This window comes from Triticum dicoccoides, chromosome 1B, assembly GCF_002162155.2.
Source record: "Triticum dicoccoides isolate Atlit2015 ecotype Zavitan chromosome 1B, WEW_v2.0, whole genome shotgun sequence".
Classification (NCBI taxonomy): domain Eukaryota; kingdom Viridiplantae; phylum Streptophyta; class Magnoliopsida; order Poales; family Poaceae; genus Triticum; species Triticum dicoccoides.
The window spans coordinates 567,710,377-567,720,094 of record NC_041381.1 but is presented as its reverse complement, the minus strand read 5'-3'; positions in this window follow the sequence as shown (position 1 = coordinate 567,720,094).

The following is a 9,718-nucleotide window of genomic DNA, read 5'->3' as shown; positions in this document are numbered from 1 at the left end:
ACTTGATCCAAAGTTTCATGATCATCATCATTAACTTCCTCACTAATCGGTGTAGGCATCACTAGAACTGATTTCTGTGATGAACTACTTTCCAATTTGGGAGAAGGTACAATTACCTTATCAAGTTCTACTTTCCTCCCACTCACTTCTTTCGAGAGAAACTCCTTCTCTAGAAAGGATCCATCTTAGCAATGAATAACTTTCCTTTGGATCTGTGATAGAAGGAGTACCCAATAGTTACTTTTGGGTATTCTATGAAGACGCACTTCTCCGATTTGGGTTCGAGCTTATTAGGTTTAAACTTTTTCACATAAGCATCGCAACCCCAAACTTTAAGAAACGACAACTTTGGTTTCTTGCTTAAACCATAGTTCATAAGGCGTCGTCTCAACGGATGTTGATGTTGCCCTATTTAAAGTGAATGCAACTGTCTCTAATGCATAACCCCAAAACAATAGTGGTAAACCGATAGGAGACATCATAGATCGCACCATATCCAATAAAGTGCGGTTACGACGTTCGGACACACCATAACGTTGTGGTGTTCCAGGTGGCATGAGTTTGTGAAACTATTCCACATTGTTTTAATTGAAAACCAAACTCGTAACTCAAATATTTGTCTCCGTGATCAAATCATAGAAACTTTATTTTCTTGTTATGACGATTCTCCACTTCATCTGAAATTCTTTGAACTTTTCAAATGTTTCAGACTTGTGCTTCATTAAATAGATATACTCATATCTGCTCAAATCATCTTGTGAAGGTCAGAAAATAACGATACCCACCACGAGCATCAATACTCATTGGATCGCATACATCGGTATGTATTATTTCCAACAAGTCAGTAGCTTGTTCCATTGTTCTGAAGAACGAAGTTTTAGTCATCTTGCCCATAAGGCACGGTTCGCAAGCATCAAATGATTCATAATCAAGTGATTCCAAAAACCCATCAGTATGGAGTTTCTTCATGCGCTTTACACCGATATGACCCAAACGGCAGTGCCACAAATAAGTTGCACTATCATTATTAACTTTGCATCTTTTGGCATCAATATTATGAATATGTGTATCACTACGATCGAGATCCAACAAACTATTTTCATTGGGTGTATGACCATCAATGGTTTTATTCATTTAAACAGAACAACAATTATTCTCTGATTTTAAATGAATAACCATATTGCAATAAACATGATCAAATCATATTCATGCTCAATGCAAACGCCAAATAACATTTATTTAGGTTCAACACTAATCCCGAAAGTATAGGGAGTGTGCGATGATGATCATATCAATCTTGGAACTACTTCCAACACTCATCGTCACTTCCCCTTCAACTAGTCTCTATTTATTCTGTAACTCCTGTTTCGAGTTACTAATATTTAGCAACCGAACAAGTATCAAATACTCCGGGCTACTATAAACACTAGTAAGGTACACATCAATAACCTGTATATCAAATATACCCTTGTTCACTTTGCCATCCTTCTTATCCACCAAATATTCAGGGCATTTCCACTTCCAGTGATCATTTCCTTTGCAGTATAATCATTTAGTTTCAGGCTTTGGTCCAGCTTTGGGCTTCTTTGCGGGAGTGACAACTTGTTTGTCATTCTACTTGAAGTTTCCCTTTCTTTCCCTTTGCCCTTTTCTTGAAACTAGTGATCTTGTCAACCATCAACACTTGATGCTCTTTCTTGATTTCTACCTTCGTCGATTTCAACATCATGAAGAGCTCGGGAATCGTTTCGTCATCCCTTGCATACTGTAGTTCATCACAAAGTTCTACTAACTTGGTGATGGTGACTAGAGAACTCTCTTATCTGGAAGGTTAACTCCCACTTGATTCAAGCGATTGTAGTACCCAGACAATCTGAGCACATGCTCACTAGTTGAGCGATTCTCCTCCATCTTTTATCCATAGAACTTGTTGGAGACTTCATATCTCTCAACTCGGGTATTTGCTTGAAATATTAACTTCAACTCCTGGAACATCTCATATGGTCCATGACGTTCAAAACATCTTTGAAGTCCCGATTCTAAGACGTTAAGCATGGTGCACTAAACTATCAAGTAGTCTTCATATTGAGCTAGCCAAACGTTCATAACGTCTGCATCTGCTCCTGCAATAGGTCTGTCACCTAGCGGTGCATTAAGGACATAATTCTTCTATGCAGCAATGAGGATAAACCTCAGATCACGGATCCAATCCGCATCATTGCTACTAACATTTTTCAACACAATTTTCTCTAGGAACATATAAAAATAAACATATGAAAGCAACAACGCGAGCTATTGTTCTACAATATAATTTGCAAAATACTACCAGGACTAAGTTCATGATAAATTTAAGTTCAATTAATCATATTACTTAAGAACTCCCACTTAGACAGACATCTCTCTAGTCATCTAAGTGATCACGTGATCCAAATCAACTAAACCATGTCCGATCATCACGTGAGATGGAGTAGTTTCAATGGTGAACATCACTATGTTGATCATATCTACTATATGATTCACGTTCGACCTTTCGGTCTCCGTGTTCCGAGGCCATATCTGTATATGCTAGGCTCATCAAGTTTAACCTGAGTATTCCGCGTGTGCAACTGTTTTGCACCCGTTGTATTTGAACGTAGAGCCTATCACACCCGATCATCACGTGGTGTCTCAGCACGAAGAACTTTCTCAACGGTGCATACTCAGGGAGAACACTTCTTGATAATTAGTGAGAGATCATCTTAAAATGCTACCGTCAAACAAAACAGAATAAGATGTATAACAGATAAACATCATATGCAATCAAAATATGTGACATGATAGGGCCATGATCATCTTGCGCCTTTGATCTCCATCTCCAAAGTACTGTCATGATCTCTATCGTCACCGGCACAACACCATGATCTTCATCATCTTGATCTATATCAATGTGTCATCACATGGTCGTCTCGCCAACTATTGCTCTTGCAACTATTGCTATCGCATAGCGATAAAGTAAATCAATTATTTGGCACTTGCATCTTATGCAACAAAGAGACAATCACAGGGCTTCTGCCAGTTGCCGATAACTTCAACAAAACATGATCATCTCATACAACAACTTATATCTCATCACGTCTTGACCATATCACATCACAACATGCCCTGCAAAAACAAGTTAGACGTCCTCTACTTTGTTGTTGCAAATTTTACGTGGCTGCTACGGGCTGAGCAAGAACCGTTCTTACCTACGCATCAAAACCACAACGATAGTTCATCAAGTTAGTGCTGTTTTAACCTTCGCAAGGACCGGGCATAGCCACACTCGGTTCAACTAAAGTTGGAGAAACAGACACCCGCTAGTCACCTGTGTGCGAAGCACGGCGGTAAAACCAGTCTCGCGTAAGCGTACGCGTAATGTCGGTCCGGGCCGCTTCATCCAACAATACCGCTGAACCAAAGTATGACATGCTGGTAAGCAGTATGACTTGTATCGCCCACAACTCACTTGTGTTCTACTCGTGCATATAACATCAACGCATAAAACCTAGGCTCGGATTCCACTGTTGGGGAACATAGTAATTTCAAAAAATTTCCTACGCACACGCAAGATCATGGTGATGGCATAGCAACGAGAGGGGAGAGTGTTGTCCACGTACCCTCGTAGACTGTAAGCGGAAGCGTTAGCACAACGCGGTTGATGTAGTCGTACGTCTTCACGATCCGACCGATCCAAGCACTGAACGGACGGCACCTCCGAGTTCAGCACACGTTCAGCTCGATGACGATCCCCGGGCTCCGATCCAGCAAAGCTTCGGGGATGAGTTCCGTCAGCACGACGGCATGGTGACGATGATGATGTTCTACCGGCGCAGGGCTTAGCCTAAACTCCGCGACGATATGACCGAGGTGGAATATGGTGGAGGGGGGCACCGCACACGGCTAAGGAACGATCCGTAGATCAACTTGTGTGTCTATGGGGTGCCCCCCACCCCCGTATATAAAGGAGCCAGGGGGGAGGAGGCGGCCGGCCAAGGAGGGCGCGCCAAGGGGGGAGTCCTACTCCCACCGGGAGTAGGACTCCCTTTTTTCCTAGTTGGAATAGGAGAAGGGGGGAAAGAGGAGGAAGAGGGGAAGGAAAGGGGGGGCGCCGCCCCCCTTCCCTTGTCCTATTCGGACTAGGAAGGGGAGGGGTGTGCGGCCCCCTCCTGCCTCCTTCCCTCTTCTCCCTCGAGGCCCATGTAGGCCCAATAACCCCCCGGGGGGTTTCCGGTAACCTCCCGGTGCTCCGGTAAAATGCCGATTTCACCCGGAACGATTCCGATGTCCAAATATAGGCTTCCAATATATTGATCTTTATGTCTCGACCATTTCGAGACTCCTCGTTACGTCTGTGATCACATCCGGGACTCCGAACAAACTTCGGTACATCAAAACTTATAAACTCATAAGAAAACTGTCATCGTAATGTTAAGCGTGCGGACCCTACGGGTTCGAGAACTATGTAGACATGACCTAGAACTATTCTCGGTCAATAACCAATAGCGGAACTTGGATGCCCATATTGGTTCCTACATATTCTTCGAAGATCTTTATCGGTCAAACCGCATAACAACATACATTGTTCCCCTTGTCATCGGTATGTTACTTGCCCGAGATTCGATCGTCGGTATCTAATACCTAGTTCAATCTCATTACCGGCAAGTCTCTTTACTCGTTACGTAATGCATAATTCCGTAACCAACTCATTGGCCACATTGCTTGCAAGGCTTATAGTGATGTGCATTACCGAGAGGGCCCAGAGATACCTCTCCGACAATCGGAGTGACAAAACCTAATCTCGAAATACGCCAACCCAACATGTACCTTTGGAGACACCTGTAGTACTCCTTTATAATCACCCAGTTACGTTGTGACATTTGGTAGCACCCAAAGTGTTCCTCCGGTAAACGGGAGTTGCATAATCTCATAGTTACAGGAACATGTATAAGTCATGAAGAAAGCAATAGCAACATACTAAACGATCAAGTGCTAGGCTAACGGAATGGGTCAAGTCAATCACATCATTCTCCTAATGATGTGATCCCGTTAATCAAATGACAACTCTTTTGTCCATGGCTAGGAAACTTAACCATCTTTGATTCACGAGCTAGTCAAGTAGAGGCATACTAGTGACACTATGTTTGTCTATGTATTCACACATGTATTATGTTTCCGGTTAATACAATTCTAGCATGAATAATAAACATTTAGCATGATATAAGGAAATAAATAATAACTTTATTATTGCCTCTAGGGCATATTTCCTTCAGGTATTTCCCTCAGATATGAAACCAAGGTTATCAAACTAGTAGGAGAACCAAGCAACACTAGGTAACAGCCCCTGCACACAAATAACTACACCTCACAACTTGATGTGTTAAAGGGGTTGTCAAACCCTTTCGGGGTACGACTCCTGAAGATTGGCAAAGGATGTGAGGTAAATTTGTAGATAGGATAAATAGATCGTGAAACAAATAAATTGCAGCAAGGTATTTTTGTATTTTTGGTTTAATAGATCTGAAAATAAATGCAAGAGATAATAGATCGCAAAGGCAAATATGATGAAAAGAGACCCGAGGGCCGTAGGTTTCACTAGTGGCTTCTCTCGAGAAAAATAGCAAATGGTGGGAAAACAATTACTGTTGGGCAATTGATAGAACTTCAAATAATTATGACGATATCCAAGCAATGATCATTTCATAGGCATCATCTCCAAGATTAGTAGACCGACTCCTGCCTGCATCTACTACTATTACTCCACACATCGACTGCTAACCAGCATGCATCTAGTGTATTAAGTTCATGGAAAAATGGAGTAATGCAATAAGAACGATGACATGAATCCTTAGTAGCAACGATACATACGTGTCGGTTCCCTTTATGTCACTGGATCAAGCACCGTAAGATCGAACCCACTACCGAGCACCTCTTCCCATTGCAAGATAAATAGATCAAGTTGGCCAAACAAAACCCAAATATCGGAGAATAAATATGAGGTTATAAGCAATCATGCATATAAGAGATCAAAGAACACTCAAATAACTTTCATGGATAAAAACATAGATCTGATCATAAACTCAAAGTTCATCGGATCCCAACAAACACACCGTCAAAAGACTTACATCATATGGATCTCCAAGAGACCATAGTGTTGATAATCAAGAGAGAGAGGAAGCCATCTAGATACTAACTACGGACCCGAAGGTCTACAAATAACTACTCACGCATCATCGGAGAGGCACCATTGGAAGTGGTGAACCCCTCCGTGATGGTGTCTAGATTGGATCTGGTGGTTCCTGGCTTTGTGGCGGCTGGATGAATATTTCGTCGACTCCCCTAGGGTTTCTGTAATATTGGGGTATTTATAGAGCAAAGAGGCGGTCCGGGCGGCACCCGAGGTGGGCGCAACCCACCAAGGCGCGCCTGGGCCTCCTAGCGTGCCCTGGTGGGTTGTCCCCTCCTAGGGACACCCCCAGGTGCAACCAGGGCCCAACTTCTTCCTTTTGGTCCATAAAAAATCATTGTAAAGTGGCGTGGCATTTGGACTCTGTCTGATATTGATTTCGTGCGATGTAAAAAACATGCAGAAAACAACAACTGGCTCTTGGCACTATGTCAATAGGTTAGTACCAAAAAATGATATAAAATTATTGTAAAACATCCAAGAATGATAATATAACAACATGGAGCAATCAAAAATTATAGATACGTTGGAGATGTATAAGCATCCCCGAACATAATTCCTGCTCGTCCTCAAGTAGGTAAATGATAAAAATAGAATTCTTGATGTGCAATGCTGCCTAACATGTTGATCACATTCTTTCCTTTATAGCATGGACATATGGACTTTTATACGATTCAAAGCAATAGTCTAGTTTTGACATGAAGACTTTAATACTCAAGCATACCAACAAGCAACCATGTCTTTCGAAATATCAACACTAAAGCAAGCTATCCCTAGCCCATCAAGCTCAATCATTAATCCAGTCATGAAACACACTCGAATATTAGCTACACCCAATGCTAAAACACGATCATAGTGCCCCTTAGTTGATGCTTTATAAGAGAAGATGGAGACTCAAATTCAAAATAAAAATTGCATAAGTAAAAGAAAGGCCCTTCGCGGAGGGAAGGAGGGATTTGTAGAGGTGCTAGAGCTCAAAGCTTAAATTGAGAGATAAAATTATTTTTGAGAGGCATACTTTTCCTACCAACGAGAACGACTTGGAGCATCCCAACACTTTCCATGATAGATACATCATAGGCGGTTCCCAAACAGAAAATAAAGTTTATTCCTTTTTCCACCATAACTTTCACTTTCCATGGCTAGCTGTATCCACGGGTGCCTTCCATACCAACACTTTCCAAGGAATTTATTATTTGACGACATAAAGTAAATTCATTTTTCATTTCGGGACTGGGCATCCCTAATACCTTTGTCGTACTCTTGTGCAATGACAAGTGAATAAACACTCATCCCGAGAATAACACATCTAGCGTGGAAAATATTGGCTACCCTTTACCGCCTCGCGAGTAGTAGAGCACACAAAAGAGAAATTTATTTTGAACATTAGAAATGACACATGCAAATTTGTTTAGAACGGCATGGAAATACCGCATATAGGTAGGTATAGTGGACTCATATGGCAAAACTGGTTTAAAGGGTTTTGGATGCACAAGTAGTGATCATACTTAGTGCAAAATGAAGGCTAGCAAAAAGATTGAGAAGCGAGCAACCAAAAAGCGAAAAATCTCGTACCCAAGCATTAAGCAAGTAACACCGAATAATGCACCATAAGTAGGATATTAATTTCATTGCATAACTATTGACTTTCATGCTTGCATAGGGAATCACAAACCTTAACATCAATATTCTTACTAAAGCACAATTACTCATCAACATAACTCACATATCACATCGTCATATCTCAAAACCATTACTAAGAATCAAGTTTATTTTGTCCAATGATCTTCATGAAAGTTTTTATTATATCCCCCTTGGATATCTATCACTTTGGAAATATTTTCATATGTTGCTTTTGGTAAGCTCAAACAAATATAAGTGAAGATCATGAGCATAATTTTTTTTCTTTCTCTCAAAATAATCTAAGTGAAGCAAAAGAGAATTTATTAAACATTTACTAAATCCCAAATAAATCTAAGTGAAGCATGAGAGCATTTCTTCAAACTAACAAAGCACACCGTGCTCAAAAAGATATAAGTGAAGTACTAGAGCAAGTCCATGGCTCTAAAAATTTAAGTGAAGCATAGGAGCAAGCATAGCATAATTTTTGGCTCTCTAAAAAGGGTGCATCCAGAAAGGATTCAATAATTAAAACACAAAGAAAAACAAGCAAAGATTCATATCATAGAAGACGCTCCAAGCAAAACTCATATCATGTGAGGCATAAAAATATAGTTTCAAGTAAAATACCGATGGTCGTTAGAAGAAAGCGGGGATGCCACTCGGGGGCATCCCCAAGCTTATTTGCTTGCTAATTCTTTGAATATTATCTTGGGGTGCCTCGGGCATCCCCAACCTTAGACTTTTGCTTATCCTTATTCCTTCATCCATCGTAAGATAACCCAAAACTTGAAAACATCAATCACACAAAACTCAAACAAAACCTTCGTGAGATCCGTTAGTATGAGAAACCAAACCACTAGTATAAGTACTGCAGAAAACCTATTCTTATTTTGTTTTTGAATTATATCTACTGTACTCCAACTTTTCTATGGCAAAAACTCATTAAAGAAAACCATAGAATTATCAAAACAAGCACACAACGCAAAGAAAACAGAATCTGCCAAAAACAGAACAGTCTGTAGCAATCTGAAAATTTCTAATACTTCTGTAACTCCAAAAATTGTGAAATAAATTGGTGGACGTGAGGAATTTTTATATTAATCCTCTTCAAAAAGAATCAACTTAACATCACTCTTGTATAAACAATTACAACGAATCTCGTGAGCGCAAAAGTTTCTGTTTTTCAGCAAGATCAAATAAACTTTCACCCAAGTCTTCCCAAAGGCATTGCTTGGCACAAACACTAACTAAAACACAAAAAACACAATCATAACAGTAGCATAATTGTTCTAACACTCAAGAATAGAAAGCAAAAAGCAAAAATAAATTTTATTCATTGGGTTGCCTCCCAACAAGCGCAATCGTTTTACGCCCCTAGCTAGGCATAACACGTAGGATCTAAGTTTTGTCATCTTTGGTTCTAGATCCATAAGATGCCCTCATGATTGATTCATATGGTGGCCTAATTCTTGTTCTAGGGAAGTGTTCCATTCCCTTCCTTAGTGTAAATTGAAATTTAATGTTGCCTTCTTTCATATCAATCACGGCACCAATAGTACGCAAAAACGGTCTACCAGGAATAATTGGACAAGACGGATTGCAATCAATATCAAGAACAATAAAATCTATGGGCACATAATTACTATTTGCAAGAATAAGAACATCATTAATCCTTTCCATAGGTTTCTTAATAGTAGAATCCTCTAAGTGCAAATTTAAAGAGCATTCTTCAATATCGGTAAGACCAAACACATCACATAAAGATTTTGGAATTGTAGAAACACTAGCACCCAAGTCACATAAAGCAAAACACTCATAATTTTTGATATTGACTTTTATAGTAGGTTCCCATTCATCATGCAATTTTCTAGGAATTGAAACTTATAATTCCAA